General features: G+C 40.1%; 3 long non-coding RNA genes across 7 annotated transcripts in view; all 3 read right to left on the minus strand.

The window, feature by feature from the left end:
- The window catches only part of LOC102481253 (uncharacterized), a 35695-nt gene extending 27346 nt beyond the window's left edge, over nt 1–8349 (minus strand). For 4 of the 5 annotated variants that reach the window (XR_003549755.1, XR_003549756.1, XR_003549752.1 and 1 more), the window contains exon 1: nt 8153–8349. This is a non-coding gene — a long non-coding RNA (uncharacterized LOC102481253). The remainder of the gene's footprint in view (nt 1–8152) is intronic. The other variant, XR_003549754.1, reaches the window with a different exon arrangement.
- A 13-nt stretch (nt 8350–8362) lies between these two features.
- On the minus strand, nt 8363–11336 carry LOC102480980 (uncharacterized). The gene is made up of 3 exons (XR_334882.2): nt 11058–11336; nt 9651–9819; nt 8363–8501 (listed from the first exon to the last, which is right to left on the minus strand). It is a non-coding gene; the product is annotated as an uncharacterized LOC102480980 (long non-coding RNA).
- A 2375-nt stretch (nt 11337–13711) lies between these two features.
- Nucleotides 13712–24185, minus strand: LOC114008196 (uncharacterized). Its single transcript, XR_003549757.1, has 3 exons — nt 24061–24185; nt 19447–19529; nt 13712–13993 (listed from the first exon to the last, which is right to left on the minus strand). It is a non-coding gene; the product is annotated as an uncharacterized LOC114008196 (long non-coding RNA).
- Between the last annotated feature and the right edge of the window lie 436 nt (nt 24186–24621).

Below are 24621 nucleotides of genomic sequence, written 5' to 3' on the forward strand. Positions count from 1 at the left end.
TCAGGTCTCAACTTAAATTTCACTTCCTTCTGGAAGCATTTTTTGGTCCCTCCAAAAATTTGAGTTAGATACCTCAATGATGTACATCTATAGCCTAGTACTTATCATACTGTAGGTCCTACTTAATCATCTGTCTTCTTCTCCATCCTAACTAGTGCCTGGCACATGAGACTCAGTAATTGTTACATGATTAACAATGAATAGATGGATGAATTGATGACTGAATAAATCTCTTCATTTCTAGTGTTTCTTCTTTCTAATATCTTCTATATTCTATATTGAAATCCTGTCCCTTTTCAATAACTTGTCATTGCCATTGGGATAAAATGCAGAATCATCTGTGTATTCAAAAGAGCCAATCATTCCTAAAAATCTGTTTTAGTCTATTTTGTTTTTGTCAATAACAACTGAATACCACAAACTGAGTAACATATTGGGTTTTCAGGAAAGTTGTGACACATTTTACACAGAAAAACAGAAAAATACTTCATGACTTTCTCAATGATCTAATATAAAGAAAAGAAGTTAATTTAGTTCACAGTTTTTGAGGTCTGACGACAGCCTCTACTTCCTCTAGAGACTCTTTTGAAACCCAGTCATCACATTGTGAGAACACCCAGATAGCCTCTGCAGAGGGCCTCATGGAAAGGTTTTATGGACAGGAATGAGTTTCTGACTCTCAGCTCCAGCTGGGCTTGCAGACAATAGCCAGAACTAACTCGTCAATCATATGAGTGGTTATCTTGGAAGCGAGTTTTTCATCCCCTAGTCAATTCACTTCAGCTGATGCTACAAGGAACAGAGATGGGCTTTCTCAGCTGGGCCCTGCTTAAAATGTTGATTAGTAATGTAAATAAATAACAGCTATTGTTCTCAAGACAATAAAGTTTAGAGTGGCTCATTACACAGAAATAGATGTCAGAAATATAGGGAAATGAGCCGTTGAAGAATTTTGAATATTAAGAAACTGGCTTTGAGTTATACTTTTTGTCCATCTAATGGGGTAAAAATCACAGTTATTTATGGAGACCCTCTGAGAACTGAAAGAGATAATGAAAGTAAAGCGCTTTGCCCAGTGTTAAGCATTCAAGTATTATGTATACTTGCCTTTATCCCTAGAGTTTAGAAAAAAGAAGGAAGAAAACTATTTTAGGAGTCACAGGATGAGTTAATGGTCATTTGGACAATAGTGATAAAGTGTAATAAAGTGGACAGATTGGAGAACCACTTAGGATGTAGAGTTGATGTGCAATCATAATTGATGGATGTAGAGGTTGAAGGAGAAAAAAAAAAAAAACTCAAGATTAATTCCAGATTTTGGCCTTGAAATTGCATCAAGTCTATTAGTCAGTTGCTGAACATGTTTTCTAGCATCTTTTCACCCTCCAAATAATTTTACCCCAATTTACTTCTGAGAAACCAACCTGTCTTTACTCTTAACCCATTTGGTTTGAACGGAGCTGATCCATTCAACTTCCTCTTTCAGACCAGACCTATAACCTAGACCTAAGCCAATCTCCCAGGTGTTTCCAGGATTGGCATATGACTCAAACAAGCAGTTCAGTTGCAACAAGATTCAGTTTTAGGGCTTTTTATTTGAGTTTGGAGAAGGAGTCATTGTCTTTACTTTGGAACTTGAGATTATAACTATGTAAAACTGAATTATTGCAGCCAACTTACATCTGAATAAAGAGCCAACACAGTGGGTGGAGGAGAAAAACCAGAAAGTCAGTACACTTTTGGAGCTCTGAATTAAGTTATACTCCAGTACATAAGACCTTTTAGTTACATGAGCTGGAAGTCTTTTTCTTTTTCTTTCTTTCATTTTATTTCCACATAAACAAGTTTAGTTTGGCTTTATCGATACTTGCATTTGAAGGAGTCCAAACTGATATATTAGTAATGGTAGAGAAAACAAGTTAAAGCTGTTTGGAGGACCAGCTGATGGCATAATGACTAGACTCCCACATAGTCAACCACGGTTCAAGTTCCAGACCTGGTGGCTTAAAACTCATGCTGGGTATGTGTGCATGTGTGCTCAAAATCCTGAAAGGAGAATAGAGGAGAAAGGACTGTGGTGTGACCATTCCCCCCTGGGGGGGGGCGATTGCTCACTTTCTGTCTCTCTCTGTCTTTTTCTGTCTCACCAGTGAACACATGCACCCTACAGCAAAAATCTCTCTAAAGAAAAATAACTGGTTGGGATACTGGTGACTTTAAAAAAAAATTATTAGTGAAGACATTAGGTTTGAGCATCTATCAGAATAAACTGAAGGGCAACAAAGGAGAAAATGAACATGAAAAGCCTAGGCCAATCAGAAAAGTATTATTTGTCCCCTATTCTATTAGCTATCAAAAAATTAAAAATAAATCATAATGTGCTATCATCACACATGCACCAGAATGACTACAATGAAAAAGAATAGAAAATTTCAAGTATTGACAAGAATGTGGAGCTCTCAGATACAGAAAACAAGAATGTAAATCTACACAATCACTTCGGAAAACTGATTGGCAGTATCAGTTTATTACTCAGTTGAACGTACGCATACCCTGTGATCCTAGACATATAACTAACAGATATGCATACATACAAGCACCATAAGACGGGTACATGAACATTCATAGCAGCTGCAATTTTAGTAGCTTCAAATTGAAAACTACCCAAAACTCTCAATCACATTTTCTGAGGTTTATTTAATTTATTCTATGAGTGAGAGAAGACAGAGAGAGAGAGACAGTACCCTCAATGAGGTCCCAATGTGTCAATCTACTTCTGGCCTTTAACTAGCCCTGGATCACGGGCATGTGTGTGAGAGGCCTCCAGATCTGAACTGGGAACCTTCCCATGTGGAATTGTCTCACAGAGTGACATGTTTTACTGCTGAGTCACTGTCTGGCCTCCTAGTTCTCTTTTAACTATAGAAAAAAAAAATGCGATGTATTTTCTCAATGAAATACTACATGACAACCAAAATTAATAACTACAAAGCTCAATACTAGGGAGGAAGATAAATATATGGTGCTACATTAGGATACTGATTTAGTCTTTGTAGGGTAGTTACTAGAAGGAGCAATGGAGGATTCTGGGTGCTGGTAGATTTCCATTTCTTTTTATTTGAATTATATTATTATTATTATTATTTATTATTATTTAATTTGACCAGAGAGAAAGAGGGAGAGAGAAAAAAAGTGAGAAAGCAAGCCTCCAGGTCCAGGAACTGTGGTTGGCCATGTAGGAGTCCAGGACCTTAACCACCATAGTACTTATTGGCCCCAGCTTTCTATTTCTTGAGTTCCAGTTATACAAATGTGATCACTTTGTAAAATTTCACTTACAATTTGTACATTTTTCTGTACATTTTAAACTTTCCACTGAAAGTTCAAAAACAAAAAGTATAAGATTGAGCCTCTAGCCTAATGGTTAAGAGAGCTGGATCCGATATGGCCAACCATGGTTCAAAGTCTGGCCTCAGCAGCTTGAAAAACACACCAGGCAAGTGGGTATACCAGCCTAAAGTTTCCAAAGGACAGAGAGGTGAAGGAGAAAGGATTGTAGCATGACCCTGCTGGGGTGGTAGGTGCTTTATCTTTCTCCCTCTCTCTCACTTGCTGTCTCTTTCTCTCTCTCACAAGTTCACATGCCTTCTGGCTATTTAAATAATAATGATGATAAATAAAAGTATGGGTATAAAGAGTCATAAAGCAATGAGATGCAATTGGAAAAGAGTCTACAGATCTGAAAGGAGAAGAAATTGATTTATGATTTATGTCTAGCATCTCCAAATCTTGGAATCACTAAAAGGGGAGAGATTAAATTAACCTAGAAATAGGTGGTCTTCACTTATTAGGAGATGACAGTTCTTGGTATTGGGGAGACCAATGTTGAGCCTTCTTAGGGCAAAGCAAGACAAACCTAATGGAGCTACCTGAACCTTCCCTAAAAGGTAGTCCTTTGCCGTACTGTCAGGAACTGTAGGAGCTGCAGGGTGTCCCTTCAGCCTTGGTGATCTGACAGGATTAGAGATTGCCATTGGGAATTGTTTCAGTGAAGATAGGAAAGTCTTGCTAGGGGGGGAAAGATACAAATATTAGATTCTTCAGACCTTGGACTTAAAAGTCCTGCAATCAATAGTCACTGCCTCTCAAGAATGAGCTTCAGGGGCCAGGTTAAGGTAGCTGGATCTTGAATGGCTGACTGCACTATTCCAGTCCAAATCAATGGATCGATAAACACTGGGTGGCATGTGTCCCCTAAATCCTGAGAGAAGAATGGGGGAGAGGGAATTGCAATATCACCATACACCCTAGGGAGTGCTTCCTCACTTTCCTTCTTTCTCTGTCTCTGTCTCTCTCTGACAAGTGCACATGCCCTATATTCAAAATAAAACAAAACAAATGAATGTAGAACTGATAGACTGAAGGAAGCAGAGTGCTATGCATATTCCAAGAAGGGTAATTTCCCAATTCCTCACATCTTCAGCACCACTATGTGTCCTTCAGGGCCAGTTCAAGCTCACTTCCCCTGTTTCCAGGACTCCATTGCCTTCAAACTGTATGCTCTGCAATGCTCTTTCCAGGGCACAGCAGGGAAGGATCTATTCAAACATGCCACTCCTCTCCTATAGCCTTTAGTGGATCCTCCATCTTAGATTTCAGTCCACACTTTGTCTCAAAGCACAAAGTCCCTTGAACTGGAACTTGGTCACCTTGTCCGGTATCATCTCTGACCTCCTTGCCCTGTCACAATCCAGCCCCATCAGCAATAGCAGACATTCTAGACAGCATGGAGAGTGCTGAATGTAGAGACTGTTTTCCATTTGTAGGTAAATTTAGTTCCTCCTATTTCTGGAATTGTAAGATTTGGAGATTCTAGACCACAAAATCAATCATTTTACTCACTTTCAGAATTCCTTCTTTCCAACTTTACACCATCACTTTAGTCCCTTGTCTGTGCCTTTAGCCCAAATATCCTCCCTGCTTTGTCTATCTGTTGAATACTTACCTTTTAAAACCATACACAGGCAGCACTTCTGAGAAGCCTTACCTGAGAACCCCCACTCCATCCTCTTGTTCTGAGTTTGTACTTTCTTTCACTGTTCATGTTACATAGTAGTGTATCAATTCACATGTGGATGTCTTCTCTGTTAAAAGTCCAAATGCTCCATGACTGGGATTGTGTCCTGTCTATTCTTGCAATGACTGTTGTATGTCATATGCTGTCAATAAGGTTTTATAAACAGATCCTTTAAAATGTAATGTACATGTGTTATCATTGAACTGAGACTTTCAAGGATACTTTCATATCATAATCATTTGTGTGTATACTTGATTTAACCAATGATAATGTTAAGCATACCTATAGGTTTACATATGCATTATGAAGGATGTTATTTCATTCGATCCTTGCAACAAGGTATCTAATAGACTTGTCTCTCTCAAGGCCCTGTCCACCCATAGTTCAGAAAAGAAGTCTCCAAAGCAGGAGGAAATATTAGAGCTCCTCTTGATATTTATTTTTATCTCAGCCTCTGAAAATCTATATTTTATATAATTTATAATATACTTAATAGCATGCTAATGCATCTATGCAATTTATAAATAAGTAGACATACTTTGGGCAAGTGTTTAAAATGGTCTCACTGATAGAATGCATGATAAAAAAAGTTTGGAGACACAGTGTTAGGGAACACATAGGGCTCCATATTCCAGCACTTGAGTAATGAGGCCAATGTGGTCTACCATCCCTATTCAGGAAGCTTATTTCATAGTTTGGTGGCATTTCTCTGGTTGGTTATATGCCTGAGCTTAATTCTCATATCACTCCTATTTCTTCTATCCCTGTTTCTCAATCACCAGTGGTCGTAGAAATAGTTAGCATGGCTGAGTACTTGCTTTGTACGAGGTGCTGTGCTAAACATTTCCATGTATTACCTTATGCAACATTCAAGTAATCATGATGTAGGTACTATTATCTCTGTGCTGTTGTTATTGTTGTTTTGAGAAATTTTTGCTATAGAGTGTGTGTGCTCAGTGGACAGAGCGAAACAGAGAGACAGAAAATGAAAATCACCCCCCCGAGGGAATGCTCACATCACAATCCTTTCTCCTCCATTTTCCTCTCAGGATTTTGGGCACGCACACACATGCACTCAGCGTGAGTTTTAAGCCAATGGGTCCAGGACTTGAACTGTAGTCGACCTTGTGGGGGACTCCAACACCTTAACTACCACACCACTTGCTGGCCCCTTATCTCTGTTTTAATAAGGCAGTTAAAATGAAAAAATTTGCCTAAAGTCCCAGAGTTAATAGGGAAGCAAGGATTCAGTCTTATCCCTTGGATGAGCTCCTTGGATAATAAGTAGCATGAAATTAAAGTGAGTAGTTCTAAAGTCAAGCATAGATTTTGTCATTTATTACAAGGACTATACAACAGTATCGTCTCTACTTAGAGACAACTGGCGTGTTGTTTTAACGTCTAGTCTAAACTTTGTAATGGCCCTCCCAGTCAGACACAAATGAAACATAATGCATATGGAGTAATGCATTTCTGAAGGATGTCTCATGCCTTACCATACCAATGAGAAATCACTTTTGAGGCCAATGTGGTCTACCATCCCTATTCAGGAAGCTTATTTCATAGTTTGGTGGCATTTCTCTGGTTGGTTATATGCCTGAGCTTAATTCTCATATCACTCCTATTTCTTCTATCCCTGTTTCTCAATCACCAGTGGTCGTAGAAATAGTTAGCATGGCTGAGTACTTGCTTTGTACGAGGTGCTGTGCTAAACATTTCCATGTATTACCTTATGCAACATTCAAGTAATCATGATGTAGGTACTATTATCTCTGTGCTGTTGTTATTGTTGTTTTGAGAAATTTTTGCTGTAGAGTGTGTGTGCTCAGTGGACAGAGCGAAACAGAGAGACAGAAAATGAAAATCACCCCCCCGAGGGAATGCTCGCATCACAATCCTTTCTCCTCCATTTTCCTCTCAGGATTTTGGGCACGCACACACATGCACTCAGCGTGAGTTTTAAGCCAATGGGTCCAGGACTTGAACTGTAGTCGACCTTGTGGGGGACTCCAACACCTTAACTACCACACCACTTGCTGGCCCCTTATCTCTGTTTTAATAAGGCAGTTAAAATGAAAAACTTTGCCTAAAGTCCCAGAGTTAATAGGGAAGCAAGGATTCAGTCTTATCCCTTGGATGAGCTCCTTGGATAATAAGTAGCATGAAATTAAAGTGAGTAGTTCTAAAGTCAAGCATAGATTTTGTCATTTATTACAAGGACTATACAACAGTATCGTCTCTACTTAGAGACAACTGGCGTGTTGTTTTAACGTCTAGTCTAAACTTTGTAATGGCCCTCCCAGTCAGACACAAATGAAACATAATGCATATGGAGTAATGCATTTCTGAAGGATGTCTCATGCCTTACCATACCAATGAGAAATCACTTTTATAAACACCATAATTTCTTACCATTACTGCCGCTATCACCACCCCCATCATGGCAAGATGCCCAAAGCCATTAGACAGTAAGTACATCAGTGTTTAAAGTAAGTTTCAAATGAAAAGTGCAACAAACCAGTGTGTCTTGTCTTCTGATGGCACGACCTCACCCTACTGTTTACTCGAAGTTGGCAAATGAAAGAAGGCAGGAAAGGGTGACAGATTTTCCAAGGCAAGCAGTGAAATGGCACTGAGTGGCTAATAATGGCTCTAACTACCTGCTTCTGTACAGCCTGGGAACAGGTCCTGAGGCAGTGCTTTCCTTAACCTAGTACACTTTCTATGTGCCCTAAGATTTCCCTATGGATCCTGGTCCCTTGGAAGCACACCATATAAGGCTCGCTCTCCCACCTTAAGATCTCTTTCTTGCATGTCTTTCCCATCTCCCAATGGCCTGTTGGCAAATGCACACCACTCCATCCCACCCAGAAAATTCTTAGAGCAGGGCCAGATGAGGTCAGTGAATCTGGAGTTCCTGTGATGATGAAATGATGATTTTACCAAAGTCACCCTGTGATGGGATTTCAAATGAAAACTCAAGTTGGTATCTGTTTACTGACATCTATGGAGGACCCCACTGGTTCAGAACCTGACTCAGATGCTTTAGGAATGTCAGGTTCACAATATACTTACACTTACAGATCCTAGCTGATACAAAGTCTTTTCTCTTTCTTCTCTTTTCTCTTTAGGGAAGGTGGCCTGGTTTGGGATGGAGAAACTGTTCTCTTAGCATTTGAGTTTGGGATGACTTATTTCTGGTACACAGGGTGAGACAGGCCAGGATATTCCATTTTGCTGCTAGGAATAGAATTAGAAGCATCCAGTCTGCTGCTGAGATTCTTAGCATTTGAGTTTGGGTTGACTTATTTCTGGTACACAGGGTGAGACAGACCAGGATATTCCATTTTGCTGCTAGGAGTAGAATTAGAAGCATCCAGTCTGCTGCTGAGAGGAGGCCCAGGTTGATCCGTGGCAACAAAACCTAAAATGAACATAGATCATCAGAGGAAAAAGCTCTCACCAAAGATGATAAAGTTGATGATCATGATACCAAAAAATACACAGATGGGGTCACCTGGATAAGAAGAGGAGAGACCGAGGGGCCTAACAGGGACCTGGAACATTCTAATACCAAGAGAAAGAATGAAGAAGAAGCCAGTAGAGCACTCTGAGAAGGAATGACCAGAGAAGTGGAATAAAACCAAGAAAGCATAATTTCATAGCGGCCAGGAGGAGGAAATGTTTCCAGATGATGGAAATAATGATCCATGATAAATACCAGTAAGGGGTCAAGTAATACAAAAAAAAAAAGAGAGAGAGAAGGATTTGGATTTAGCCATATGACAACAACATGCTCAGTGGATGAATGGGAAAAAGCCTGATGCAGTGGATGGAAGAATAAATGTGAGATGAAAATGTGAAGAAAGACTATGATGACCCTTTCAAGGTTTTCTATGGAAAGGAAGAAAGAGTAGATGGTGAGCTAGAGGATATAAAATCAAGGAATTTCTCGTTTCTCTATGGTATTGTTTTTATTTGGAGATTCTTGTGCTTGTTTTTTGAATTTCTGGGATTGATCTAATGGAGAAGGAGAAAATGGGGATACAAGAGAGGAATAGAATGATTTAGGGGAACAAAATAGTCCTTCAGAAGACCAGAGTGGGTAGAATCTTGAATGTGAGGACTCAGAATTTTTTTAGTGGGAAAATGACATTATGGGAAAAAAAGAAAAGAAAGTTAAATTATTCAGGGCTCTTCTAAGCATCTCTGGTCCTAGGAATTCCCTTCTAGTCACTGTATTCCCAAAAGAGCAAAAACAAAAACCCTAAATGTTTCTAAACACTCAGCATGGGGCACAATACATCACTGTTAAAAATGAGCTAATAATTGTCTTTTCTTTTAATTAATTTCTTTTAATTTAGTGGAGTTTAATTAAGCAAAATTATTTGAATCAAGGACCCCAGAATGACTTCCCAGGGACTCTGGGTAGTAGCTAACAATTTCCTACCTGCTCCCTCCTCCCTGCCTGCCCCAACACTGGGGACCCACATCTCAGGGACAAGTAAAAGAATTCTTAAACTGATGAAGGGGCAAGGAGTTGGGTAGGGTGATACAACAAAGTTTTAAGGACCTTGGGATCAGAAACCAGCAGTTGGCAACTCCCAGTGGTTAAGCCCCTCTGAACACCTCCTGAGAACCTTGGTAACATTCCAGTTAGAGCAGTTGTCCCTGGTGTTTCAAGATTCAGTGGTCAATATTCTGCTCTGTCTAGGATGGAGTACACCAGAACAACCAGATACCTGGGCAAAATACAAAATTTAAAAAAAAAATTAGAGTTTGCGCTGTGGCAAGCAGTACTGTGTTGCTCAAGAGAAATGGCAACCATGGTTCAAAACCCCAACCTGGCTGGACTGAAATATACCAGGCACTTGTATGAGTGAACAAGGTCTGATGATCTGGGAGACTGGAGGAAGGGAATGGCAGCAATGACGAGAACCTGTGGAGAGGGCTCTGTCAAATTAAATTATTTCAGCCTAAAACAGCCCCTGCTCCCACACTTTGATTCCCATAGATAAGAAGAAATTGTACATGTTAGGCTGTTTTTCTGAGCTAGTTACTAAGTTACAGCCAATCACAGCAGGTAGACTTCAGTCAATCGCAGGCATCCCACCTTTTAAACCATGCTAATACAAACTTCAAGATGCAACCAATAATTTCTCTACTTCAGTCCCTCACTTACGCTTTTTGTATGACATTTTTCTGTTCTGCCAACTTAAATGCCAAGTTGACCATGAGGCTGACTGGAGTTGTCCAAAAGTCCGAGGATAATTGCCCAATTTAAATCATGTTAAGATTTGCTCCATTAAAACTCTATTAAACTGGCTGGGTTATTTTTCTTTTAGCCATTTCTTTTTTTCTCTCCCTCATTCTCACAGGCATGCACACATACTTTACCATGAATAAAGCGGGAAGTGGGGGCAGTCTCTTTGAAGCCAGCAAAGAGCAACTAGAACTTAAAGAAAAAGATCCTAAAGAGGAGATTTCTCCTTTGGGGCATTTTCCATTTTCCCCTTGGGACATTTGCTGACTTTTAAACTGTCAGAGCAAGAGGCTAAAAAGCTGAGCAGAAGGTGTTTGAAGAACTCAGATAAGTTTTAGCAGTCTCACCATGCTAGGGAAACAAAAATTAGAATCCAGAAGCAGCCAAGGCAGACATGGTGCTAAGAAACACCCCAAGCTCTCACTGAGAACCCCTGGGGGCCCTTTCCTTGGCATAAAGATGAGCCTGAGGCAGAGCAAATCTAATAAGGGTTGCAGACTAGCCCTGACTAGCTGAGTCCTATTTGGATTGAATTAATCTAACCACCTGTCAGAAAAGAAAACAAATCTGCCACTTTTTATAAACCAAATATATCTTATATACCAAGAAACAGGACCAAAAGGAAAAATAGACACTAGAAATCAATCCTGAGGTATTCCAGATATTGAAATGAACAGACATAAATTTTCAAAACTTTCAAATTACTGTGAGTCATACCTTCAAGAAAGTAGATGACACATTGGAGAAGTTCACCACAGAATTAGAATTTATAAAATAAATCCATAGTGTATTGTAGAATTGAAAGATCCATCAGTGATCTGTGACTATATTCCCTCAGTATCTATGCTTGGCAGGGGTATCCACTTCAGGTTGGTGGAGAGTAAGCATAAGGGAGATAAAAATTGGTCCAAATTTCAAGGTGTTGTAACCACTGACTTTTCCTCCAAATATTGAATTGGAGCCTCCAAAATTGACTTGAACAATGGTTCTGAGATTAATATCTGAAAGAAAAAAAAAACAAACAGGATTTTAAGGACATGAATCAGAAACCAGCAAAGGAGACAAGGGACGCAAAAGTTTGATTCCACCTATCTAGCTTGACATCAGCTTCCCTTTCGTAAGTTCTTCTAGGTCCTTTGTATTTGACATCCAAATTCACTTTACAACTTTCTCAGTGGACTACCTGGAGTCTTGTTGGAGCTAGATGGCCCACTGGTTTATGAGACAGACCACCTGAACAGCTTCTTCTAAAGAACCTCTATGGCACAGTTGTTATCACGCCAAAATGCAGAACTGGAAACCACATGCCAACCACAGTTTGAGTCCTCAGCCTAATCAGACTGAAAACATAGGGAGGCATATGTGTGTGTGCTCAGGAACCCAGTATACTAGAGGATGGAGAAAGGGTTCATGGTGTGACAGAGCCCTGTGGATGTTCCTCTCTTTCTCTCTCTCTGTTTCTCATGTACATGCACAATCTCTGTCGTGAATAGAAAAAGAAAAAAATAAGCACCACAAATTCACTTTACAACTTTCTCAGTGGACTACCTGGAGTCTTGTTGGAGCTAGATGGCCCACTGGTTTATGAGACAGACCACCTGAACAGCTTCTTCTAAAGAACCTCTATGGCACAGTTGTTATCACGCCAAAATGCAGAACTGGAAACCACATGCCAACCACAGTTTGAGTCCTCAGCCTAATCAGACTGAAAACATAGGGAGGCATATGTGTGTGTGCTCAGGAACCCAGTATACTAGAGGATGGAGAAAGGGTTCATGGTGTGACAGAGCCCTGTGGATGTTCCTCTCTTTCTCTCTCTCTGTTTCTCATGTACATGCACAATCTCTGTCGTGAATAGAAAAAGAAAAAAATAAGCACCACCTACTGACACCTTTTCAGGGTTTTTGTCCTCAAGTATCTTTACCTCTTGTACTGTTCACATGACTGTTTGTAGTCTGGTCCTAGCTATCTCTCCAGCCTGATCTCCCATCCGTACACTCCACATTCCAGGCACACTAAATGTCCTCCAGTTCCTCACAGTACCAAGTTCCTGTCTCCAGAGCCTGTGTATGAAAGCTTTCCATCCAGATGCTCTTACCTATCCACCCACACTTGGTTCACATAGTCCTTATTTAACATTTGGTCCTAGCTTCAGTGTTGTAGTTCAGGCAGAGTTTTTAGTAAATGCCCTGCCCCCCTACATTTTGGTCCATTTTTCTGTTACTGTAAATACATCGGGAAATTTGTAAATAACCAATGTTGATTCAGATGACAATTCTGGAGGTCTAAGGTTGAGGGGTCACATACGGTGGGGGTCTTCTCTCTGGTGAGAACTCTCTGTAGAGTCCAAAGGAGGCACAGGGCGTAATAGTAAGAAGTCAAGAATGTGTGTATCCTGGTCTCTCTTCTTGTTAAGCCACCAGTATTTGATCACAGGAACCTACCCAGATGATCTTATTCAGTCCGAATACCCCCCCCCCTCCACCAAGGGCTCCACCCTAATACCATAGTTGTATTATGTTTCTACCCTATTAATACTGTCACAATAGCAACCAAATTTTAACATTTAAATTTGGAGAGACTGGACTGGCCCTATGGCCTAGTAATTAAGAAAGCTGGATCCCATATAGTAAACTATGATTTGAATCCGTCCCTAAAAGTTTGAAAAACACAATGGACATATCTGCAAGGTCCTGATGGGAGGAGAAAGGGAGGAAAAGGAACTGCAGAATGACTATGCCTCTCATGTGAGTGCTCTTTCTCACTCTCTCTCTCTCATTATTTCTCTCTGTATTCTCTCTGAGCACATGTGCCTTCTGGCAATTAGAAGAAAAATTGGGGCAGGACACATTTATACCATAGCACCCTTCCCCCATCTAGATTAAATGTCTCTCCTATGTTCACCCTATAGTTCCCCATCATGGATTGTATACCTGTGTGTGCTCTATGCACATTTGTACTGTTTATTGTAGGCATAGAGCCTGCAGAGTGCCTGGTGTATGCTAGGGACTTAACAAATATGAGTGAATGAATGGTGAAGCACATAACACAGAACCTATCACATAGCAGGTTTATCCTTTTTTTTTTTTTTTTTAAAAAATTGGCATAAAGATGAGCCTGAGGCAGAGCAAATCTAATAAGGGTTGCAGACTAGCCCTGACTAGCTGAGTCCTATTTGGATTGAATTAATCTAACCACCTGTCAGAAAAGAAAACAAATCTGCCACTTTTTATAAACCGAATATATCTTACATACCAAGAAACAGGACCAAAAGGAAAAACAGACACTAGAAATCAATCCTGAGGTATTCCAGATATTGAAATGAACAGACATAAATTTTCAAAACTTTCAAATTACTGTGAGTCATACCTTCAAGAAAGTAGATGACACATTGGAGAAGTTCACCACAGAATTAGAATTTATAAAATAAATCCATAGTGTATTGTAGAATTGAAAGATCCATCAGTGATCTGTGACTATATTCCCTCAGTATCTATGCTTGGCAGGGGTATCCACTTCAGGTTGGTGGAGAGTAAGCATAAGGGAGATAAAAATTGGTCCAAATTTCAAGGTGTTGTAACCACTGACTTTTCCTCCAAATATTGAATTGGAGCCTCCAAAATTGACTTGAACAATGGTTCTGAGATTAATATCTGAAAGAAAAAAAAAACAAACAGGATTTTAAGGACATGAATCAGAAACCAGCAAAGGAGACAAGGGACGCAAAAGTTTGATTCCACCTATCTAGCTTGACATCAGCTTCCCTTTCGTAAGTTCTTCTAGGTCCTTCGTATTTAACATCCAAATTCACTTTACAACTTTCTCAGTGGACTACCTGGAGTCTTGTTGGAGCTAGATGGCCCACTGGTTTATGAGACAGACCACCTGAACAGCTTCTTCTAAAGAACCTCTATGGCACAGTTGTTATCACGCCAAAATGCAGAACTGGAAACCACATGCCAACCACAGTTTGAGTCCTCAGCTTAATCAGACTGAAAACATAGGGAGGCATATGCGTGTGTGCTCAGGAATCCAGTATACTAGAGGATGGAGATAAGGTTCATGGTGTGACAGAGCCCTGTGGATGTTCCTCTCTTTCTCTCTCTCTGTTTCTCATGTACATGCACAAGCTCTATCGTGAATAGAAAAAGAAAAAAATAAGCACCACCTACTGACACCTTTTCAGGGTTTTTGTCCTCAAGTATCTTTACCTCTTGTACTGTTCACATGGCTGTTTGTAGTCTGGTCCTAGCTATCTCTCCAGCCTGATCTCCCATCCGTACACTCCACATTCCAGGCACACTAAATGTCCTCCAGTTCCTCACAGTACCAAGTTCCTGTCTCCAGAGCCTGTGTATGAAAGCTTTCCATCCAGATGCTCTTACCTATCCACCCACACTTGGTTCACATAGTCCTTATTTAACATTTGGTCCTAGCTTCAGTGTTGTAGTTCAGGCAGAGTTTTTAGTAAATGCCCTGCCCCCCTACATTTTGGTCCATTTTTCTGTTACTGTAAATACATCGGGAAATTTGTAAATAACCAATGTTGATTCAGATGACAATTCTGGAGGTCTAAGGTTGAGGGGTCACATACGGTGGGGGTCTTCTCTCTGGTGAGAACTCTCTGTAGAGTCCAAAGGAGGCACAGGGCGTAATAGTAAGAAGTCAAGAATGTGTGTATCCTGGTCTCTCTTCTTGTTAAGCCACCAGTATTTGATCACAGGAACCTACCCAGATGACCTTATTCAGTCCGAATACCCGCCCCTCCACCAAGGGCTCCACCCTAATACCATAGTTGTATTATGTTTCTACCCTATTAATACTGTCACAATAGCAACCAAATTTTAACATTTAAATTTGGAGAGACTGGACTGGCCCTATGGCCTAGTAATTAAGAAAGCTGGATCCCATATAGTAAACTATGATTTGAATCCGTCCCTAAAAGTTTGAAAAACACAATGGACATATCTGCAAGATCCTGATGGGAGGAGAAAGGGAGGAAAAGGAACTGCAGAATGACTATGCCTCTCATGTGAGTGCTCTTTCTCACTCTCTCTCTCTCATTATTTCTCTCTGTATTCTCTCTGAGCACATGTGCCTTCTGGCAATTAGAAGAAAAATTGGGGCAGGACACATTTATACCATAGCACCCTTCCCCCATCTAGATTAAATGTCTCTCCTATGTTCACCCTATAGTTCCCCATCATGGATTGTATACCTGTGTGTGCTCTATGCACATTTGTACTGTTTATTGTAGGCATAGAGCCTGCAGAGTGCCTGGTGTATGCTAGGGACTTAACAAATATGAGTGAATGAATGGTGAAGCACATAACACAGAACCTATCACATAGCAGGTTTATCCTTTTTTTTTTTTTTTTCAGCAGAGAATTAAGAGTCCAGAGGACTTTATGGCACCCAGTTCTGTTATTGACTTTAGAATTAGTGATTAGATTGGTGATAGCAAAGTTGCTCCCCTTTCTTGGTCTCTGTCTGTAAAGGAAGAGCATCAGGCTAGTTCTCTAAAAGCCCTCCCAGCTTCCTTCCTGTCTTTCTGGACTAGGAAGGACTAGTTTCAGCTAGACCCCTTGCAACAAAGCTCAGAAAGACCCAGAGCTTTGTGCCACGATGCTGTGTTGGCAGCACTGACAGATGTAGTTGCCAGCTACCAGCTTCTCACTGTGAGTCCACTGTATGCCCAGCGAAGAAACTTGTTGGTAACTTGCAGGAACATTCTGAGGAAATGCAAACTTCACTCTTCAGCAACAGGGAGCCTGTGTAAACCAACTTGGGATGTTGCCTGGGGACATATGCCTGAAGCCAAGTCCCAGATAAATAAGGCTTCAGTTCTCTGAGTCTATGAAGCCCAGTTCTTTCCAAGGACAGGTCTTAAATGCATAGCCACTGGCTCTGAGCACAATTTCCTAACCTCTTCTGGGATTCCATTTCATCTTTGTTTGGGCCCATAGTGGCCAAAACAAGTTTAGAATGAGCTAGCTGCCTGATTTCAAGCCTGAAGCTTTAAATAGACTCCATAGTGCAGTAGGTAGAAGTGCATCACTCTGGGAGGGACACATAAGGCCCAAGTTCTACACCTGCCTCTGCCAATAACTAGCTTATAAGTCAACCCCAAGGACGGCCTGACCCCTAAGCCTCAGTTTCCACACCTATAAAATGGGAGCGTTCTCAATTAGCTTTCTAGCCATTCTTAGATTTTCTGATAACTTTTAAGATGACCTCTGGGCACCAAAAGGAATAATGAAATGTTAATGCTTCCAATCCCATCTTGGGTTACAGGTGTTTGACAGTGCCCTTTTCTCATTGTCCAAGTTGAGCCTTCACACAGATCTGTAGGATCAATTAAGGGGCACACAGAATAAACCACTTAATTTCTGTCTCTCAAGAAGATCTAAAACATTTGGCTCACAAGCTTTCAAGACAGATTCAGAGATCATAAAACTACATTTATTAAGTACAATGTACTAAAAAATCCTTGACTGAGGTGGATTTGTGAAATTAAAAGGCAACAGCTTAAAGATCAGGAAGCCAGACACTGGTCACTGCTCAGTCCTAGCCTCAATCAGGTAGCCTTAGGCATGCAACTCCTCAATCTGACCTCAGTTTTGCTATCTATACAGTGATATCTCTCAGTTCTCCTTGACTCTAGTATTCCAGAATTATCTTAAATAGAAAAAGTCTTCCCAAAGTCATGTGAGATTTTCCCTGGTAGATTTGGATGGGATTTTTAGGTTTTTGTTTTCTTTTGTTGTTTGTTTTTACTGCTACTGCCAATGGCAGTCAATACAACAAGCAAATAGTAAGCCAGGAAACCATTCTCATCTGTCAGATCAGTTGCTCACATTTTATTAAGGGCTCAAGTGCTCACTTTTATTAGAAGGTCAGGAAGCCAATGCTGAGAAAGGCTCACAGTGTGGTCTGTGCCTCTGTTGCTTTGCCCGAGGTCAAGTTCCACATTCTTCTCGTGTTTCCTGACCCATGGCCAGCTCTGTCTTTCAAATCAGAGATGGACAGTCTGATCTAGATAGCATACTCCAAAATACTTGGCAGGAAAGTCATCATTGATTGCTTTACTTCCTAAAACCTATTATTGGAAAATAAGACCAAGAGGCATGTGGTTTTCTGTGAGATAGAGCGTGCTGGATTCTGATGTTATAGGCCTTCCATATAGATTCTCCACCCTCCTGTGATTGCCACAGTGGAAGACACAGTAGAAGGGAGAAAATAGCACTGAATTATTTCACAGCAAAGGCAACACATGAGCTCATACTCCTTCTCCAACAATTTAGCCAAAAGTGAATACATTACCAAACGACTAAAAATCGGAGAAAAGCCTCAAGGGCAAGAGAATCAAGTAATACATCTCCAGCAAGGAAACATCATAACTTGTCTCCAAGTAGGGAAAAATTAGAGAATATTACTGAAATGCCAGGAAAAGAATTTAGAATATTTATGGTAACAAAACTCTGTGAGATGCTAAAGAAAAGAGACGTTGAGCTCCTAGAGATGAGGAAGTCCTTTCATAATATGAAAAAAGAATTGGACACCATAAAAAGAATCAAACAGAACTGTTAGATATGGAGGCTGTAATATAAGAAATCCAAGCCTCCCTGAAAGTATTAAAAGCAGACTATCTTTCAGGAATTGTTTTTCAGATTTTCAATAATTTTTTCTTTAAATTAAAGAAAGAAAGTATTAAAAGCAAGTTAGATCATGCAGAAGATCAACTCTCAGAAGCAGAATACAAACCTCTGACCTAGAAAAAATTATCAAAAATACTGAGAAAATAACCAAAAAAAATGAGATTAATATATGAGAAATACTAGATATCATGAAACACACAAACATCCAAATAATTGGTATCACAGAAGATGAAGAAACTAAGAAGGGCATTAATAATCTATTCCATGAAATCCTAGAAGAAAACTTTTCAAGTCTAGAGAAGCACTCTAACATTCTGATCCAAGAAATACAAAGAACCCAAAATAGAATCAATCCAAGAAGATCCTCTCCATGACACATCATAGTCAGATTGGCCAAAACACAGACAAAGACAAGATACTAAGATTGGCAAGAGAGAAACATCAAGTCACTTACAAAGCCCATCCCATCGGGCTAACAACTGACCTCTCATCCAATACAATGTAAGGAAGGAAAGAATGGGGAAATATATTCAAAGTGTTAAATGAAAAACAATTTCAACCAAGAATACTATACCTGGTAAGATTTTCCTTCATATGGGAAAAAAAGATAAATATGTTCTTGGATAAACAAAGCCTAAAAGAATTTATCAACTACACCAGCTCTTCAAGAAATTCTAAAAGGAGTACTATACCAAGAAAACTAAATACAGACAGCAATAAGAGAACAAAAAACAACCATAAAGGTCCTCCACAAGTGAGACTGAGTTATTCCATCTGCCCCATGCACCCTAAAGAGCAGGGTTCAGTGTCAAGTTTACTCACAAGTAAGTTTTAAAAAGAGGAGAGACTTATTGAAGAAAAAATAGGGAAGAAAGAAAGAAGTAGAAGAGAAATAAAGGAATAACTAGAGGGACAGCGCAAGAGAGTATGTGCCCTGGAATACTTAGGACACCTACAATGAGTCTCTGAGTAAAGAGAATAAAGGGTTTGATGTCCAAAAAGTTTGAACAAGGCTGAATACTGTATCTCTCCTCTTGGAAGTTTTTAGTCTACAATAGCATATAAAACTCTTTGTAAAGTTCTGCAATTAAAACAAAAAAATAATACCATTTAAGTTTAAGCTAATCCTTATCAAAATTTTTGATCACAGAACCCAGTTTTCTTGCAATGCTCATTAAAATTCCTAGAACATATAGTTAAATTGACCTAAAGGAATCCAGTATGCTGGGGTTAAGGGGCATAAAAAAGGTACATATTTATATTTTTAAGGAGATTACAAAACAATAGAATAAGACTTGCCTAGATGCTGAATTTTATAAAATTTAAGAACAGCTGAAGGTAATAGGAGAGGATCCAGATAGGTGATACAGACAGAGCATATTGGGCTTTCATTGTTTTTTGTTTGTTTGTTTGTTTGTTTGTTTTCCACAGGTTTCTGGAGCACCTACCATGTTTAGACACCAGGCTAGGCCATGGAATACTCTAGTGAGCAAGGCAGACCAATCTCTGCACTTCCATAGTTCAACTTCTCCTGAAGACAAAAAGAGACAATACATAAATAAATAAATAAATGTGTACATAAGAAGACATAGAAAAATAAATTGTGAAGAGTACACTGAAGAGAATGATTATAGTTCTCTGATAAAATAAGACATCTGCTTGCTCTGGCTTTTCCAAAGAAGTGACATTTAAGGTTCATCTTGAAAGATGAGAAGTCAGGCATGATGCAAATGAGGAAAGATGTATCAAAATACACTTCCTGGAGTAAGTTGGGGCTATGGACTGGTCTCAGAGCATGACTACGTTTATGGAGGTAGAAAAGAGGATTTCTTAATGATTAATTAAAGGTATTTATTAAGTAATCATTTCTTAACTAAACAGCATTGAATTAATCCTCTAACATGAGATATTGAGCTAAGAATGCAGCAGTGAGAAAGTTGAAAAGGATATGGCTTTTCTGGGGCATTTTAGTAGGAAGACACAGCTACAGGTTGAGAACTCCATGTGAAATTCAATTCAACACTGTCTGGAATCAAAGAATGAGATAACTTCAGATAGAATGAATGCTATGAAGAAAATAAAGCAAGGCAATATGATAGAAAGTGAGTTGGAGAGCACATGGAAGAGGCACTGTTATAAAATTGATCTGAGAAGGCTTCTCTGAGCATTTGTTAGTTGAACTAAGTTTTTATGGCAAAGAGGAGAGGAATATATGAAAAGCTATCTGGAGACAACACATCCCAAAGGGTCATCAAGAACTCTGAAGTGGAGAGTGAGCCTATGTTCTAATTACCCAAGGAAGGTTTCTGAGTGAAGACAGCAACATGAAAAATGACAGGAAGAAATGAGAGCCCAAGTTGTTTTAAGGTATCTTGTGGCTAAAATAGAACATCTCAAGTACAGAAGCAGAGAGTAGAAGTTTGGACAAGTAGCTTTGTCCATGTTGTAGAGGAACATGAATGTCAGTGTAAAGAGTTAAGACAGGTTCTCAACCTGTTTCCCAGTGCCACATAGAAGACATTGATTCAAAATATAACACATTCCTATTGACAGACCCACACTTTTATTATTACCCACTAAAGTGCTATAGGGGATAAGAAGATATAATACTTTGGTACTATCTATTAATAATCCTTTATTAATGGCTAACATGGCAAAAATGGTTTCTTATTTCCCAGTATCCACTCTTCCATTCTTCCTCAGTAATATGGCTGCCAAATTTTAGGTGAGAATATTACTACATTTCCCAGGATTATTTGTAGCCAAGCTGAGCCATGTGACTAAGTTTTGGCCAATGGAATATAAAGTATTAGGTTGTTGGAAAAGTCATGATGTATTTTTCTGTTTTTCTATGCAAAAATGCATCATGACTTTTCCAACAACCCAATAGTAAAGTCAAGTTTTGGGATGTTCCTGAAGGGAGGAGTGTGTCCTTTTTCCTTTCCCCTTTCTCCTGCTATCTAGACAGATCTTGCTGGGTGGTAAGGACAAGGGCCATACCTGGAAATTATAGAAAACTAGAAGAAGTTTGAGTCCCAGATGACTTTAGAGTCCATGCCAGTCATAAACTATCTCCATGGAGAGTTTTACATTCCAAGAAATAAACTGCTACTTGTTTAATTCACTCTTCTTATGGGTCTTTGTTATATTCAGCTAAAGATGAATACTAGTACAGCCCTTACTACAAATCATAGCAGCAGATTAGATAAGCCTAGTGGAATATAAATGAATGAGAATATGCATATTATAAAGATATCCTTTAACCCATTCTCCATACTCATTAATTTTTAAGACAAATCTTTCAAACACCAGTACTTTAAAAAAGTTTTTTTTTTTCAATCACAGACTACCTCAACATAATTCTCAATAGATCATAATATCATCTGTGTCATGACACTAAGGTAGAAAACAATTGAAAATTGTAAAATGCAATTTGATGAGCCTCTGGAGCAGTGAACAATGGTCATTCTCTAGAGCAGATGAAACTGGGGTCTGATTAGAAATCATATGATTTCAATCAAAAGTGATATGGGTTGTGGATTACTGTTGTTTTTTATTTTTGTAAAGTTAAACATAATCTTCACCATATGACCCAGGAATTCCACTACTAGGTACTTGCCCAGGGGAAATGAAAACATTTGTCTAAACAAAGATTTATACATGAATGTTGAGAGAACTTTATTCAAGTTGCCAAAAACTGGAAAGAGCCCAGCTCTCTATCAACAGGGGAATGAATAAACAAATTGTGGTACATGCAATGGAATGCTGCTTGCAATTTAAAGGATCAAACAACTGGTGCATATGACATTGTGCACAAATCTCCACAACATGGTGAGTAAAGGCAGCCAGACCTCACAGAGTGCATTCTAGATGATCTCACTTATAGATTATTCTAGAACAGGGGTCTCCAAACTTCTGGCCATGGACTGGTACCAGTCCTTAGTATTACAACATAATAATAAATTATTATACAATAAATATAATGTTCTTCAATCGTCCCCAAACCATCATACCCACTTCCCACCTCACCTCCCTACCCCCATCCAAGGAAAAATTATCTTCTGTGATTGCCAAAAGATTGGAGACCACTGTTCTGGAAGAAGCCAAACAATTTATGATAACGGAAAGAAGATCAGGGGTCAGTCCATGGCCTGGTGGTTAAGGAAGCCAGATGCAACATGGCCAACCATGAGATTCAAGTCCCAGACCTAGCAGTTTGAGAAACACATTGGGCACATGTGCATGTGTGCTCAAAATCATGAAAGGAGAGTGAAATGGAAAAGAAGGGATTGTTATGCAATCATTCCCCATGGGAGATTTTTTCTCCCTGTCCCTTTCTCTCTGTCTCTCTGGTGATAATTGAACCCTCTACCAGGCTGCAGGTGGAGGTGGGCCCAAGGGGACATTCTGGGGGAATGATCTTGTTCTATATTTTAAGTAAAGTGATGCTATAACATTTATATATTATACCTTGGTGAAAACTCATCAAACTATACAGTGAAAGTAAGTGTGCTTCATTGCATGTAGTTTATTTTTCTATAAAATTGATTTTTAAAGTTTTTTAGATAAATTACTGAGCTAAATGGGGGGAAAAGTGCATGAGAGAAAGAAAGTAAATAATGATTAAATATGAATCCCAATTTAATGTCAAAGGGCAGATTTTCTGAATTATAGAAATACACACATACACACACACACACACACACACACACACACATATATATAAGAGATATTTTTTGCTATCGGGCACATGCACTTGCCGGAGAGACAGAAAGAGGGAAAGTGATATATCACCCCCCCCATGGGGGTGGCCATGCCACAATCCCTTCTCCTCCGTTCTCCTCACAGGATCATGAACATGCATGCATACAAGCCCGATTTGAGTTTTAAGCCACTGGATTCGGGACTCGGTCCATATTTGACTACATGGGAGTTCAGTGATATAACCATTGCACGATCTGCTGGTCCCTGTACATATATTTTTAAAGCAAGCTACTTTTCACTGAATATTCCGGGTAGCTGTCTCCAGAAAGGGAAGCAGTCAGGAATGATTTCCAAAAAGCAGCTCCAGAAGCTGCCAGTGGCTCACAGGGAACCAATGCGGCTTTGCATGGAAGGGTCAAATCTGACTGGAAGAGATACCCTAACACAGTGATTCTCGACTGATCTGTGAAGGACCAGGTGCTCATTGTTGCTGCCACTGTTTATTTACTTTGTAAAATAAGGGAAAAAAAGTCACACCCTTTAGAGGTCACAGAAATGTCAAACTGCTATGAAACTTCAACGTATTCTCAACATATATGTTGATGTCACCACAGACCATGGGTAAAGCATACAGATCAGTACTGACATGCAGAGCACAGTTTCAGCAGCACTGCCCTAGGGGTTCCCAGGACTCCTGGGAGTGCACTTTGGAAGAAACTGAAGTCCTATGTAAGCAGACAGAGGCAGAAACCAAAGACAACCCGGTCATAAATAGGAACGTGGATCTGTTTGTACACAGTGGATGATGAGGATGAAGGAAATGTGCTCACAGATTTCAGAACAGGTGCATGAGGTCAACAAAACACTATGTTGGAAAAATTCATTTGGCAGCACACAGAGGATGGTAAGGAATGGAGACATACCGGAATCCCCGAAGAATGATGATGAGGTTGTTACAATCAACCAGGTGGGAGGTAGATGACTGGGATTTGAACCACAGTAATAGCTGTAGATTTGCTAAAGAGGAAACAGAAGACAAAGGACCAGGAAAGGAAAGATCCACAATGACTGATGACTGAGTGGTAAGGGGCTGGCGGGAGACAGGGCCAGAGCTAGGCCTGACACAAGAGGAGGTAAGCATTCTGAGGAAATAGGAAATGGGCCCTTGGGTGTGCCAGCACTCCCTTGGCTTGGAAGCCTCCTGCCTGCCTTGGCTTGCTGCCAGTGATCCCTGACCCACTGTCTCCCTCGGTGCTGCCCACAGTGGGTGACAAAAGGAGACAGAGGGAATACCTTTACGCATGCCATTTCCGGTGCTCATTGTGCTGGCTACCTCCCACTCCTGAAACTCCTCTTACCTTCCAGGCCCAGCCCAGATGTCACCCCACCTTCTCTTTTATGCTGCCATGGCACTCGGTTGTGTTGCAGTACACACGTCACCTCTCAGGGCAGCTGCGTGTATGCCAGTCTGCCCGTCACACTGCAGGATCACCGTAGGGGTTGGATCCAACTGCTCTTTCACCAACCTTTAGCACAGTGCCTGACGCAAGTCACTGTGTTCAGGAAGAAACATAAACAAACGAGGAGAGAGCACAGCGAAGGAAGGACAAAGGCAGGGAGGTCGTGAGAAATGGGCCCACAGGTGTAAAGGGAATGGGAGCCAGAGGTCATACAAGGTTTGCTTTCCCCTGCCCCAGGGACCCACATATGTGAACCATTATTTGAAATTTTGAACTTCCTCAACATAGAGCACTTTTGGGCTCCTCTCTGAATGAAAAGAAAAACAACTAGCAACCATTTAGAGTAGAAATCATTTAGTCAGCATTGCCCAAACCATAAGAGAGCCAGCCCCATGATCTAGTGGTTAAGGGAGCTGAGTCTCACATGGCTATGGTTCAAATCCCAGCCCCAGAGGCTTG

The sequence above is a fragment of the Tupaia chinensis genome, unplaced genomic scaffold (genome assembly GCF_000334495.1).
Source record: "Tupaia chinensis unplaced genomic scaffold, TupChi_1.0 Scaffold000303_1, whole genome shotgun sequence".
NCBI lineage: Eukaryota > Metazoa > Chordata > Mammalia > Scandentia > Tupaiidae > Tupaia > Tupaia belangeri.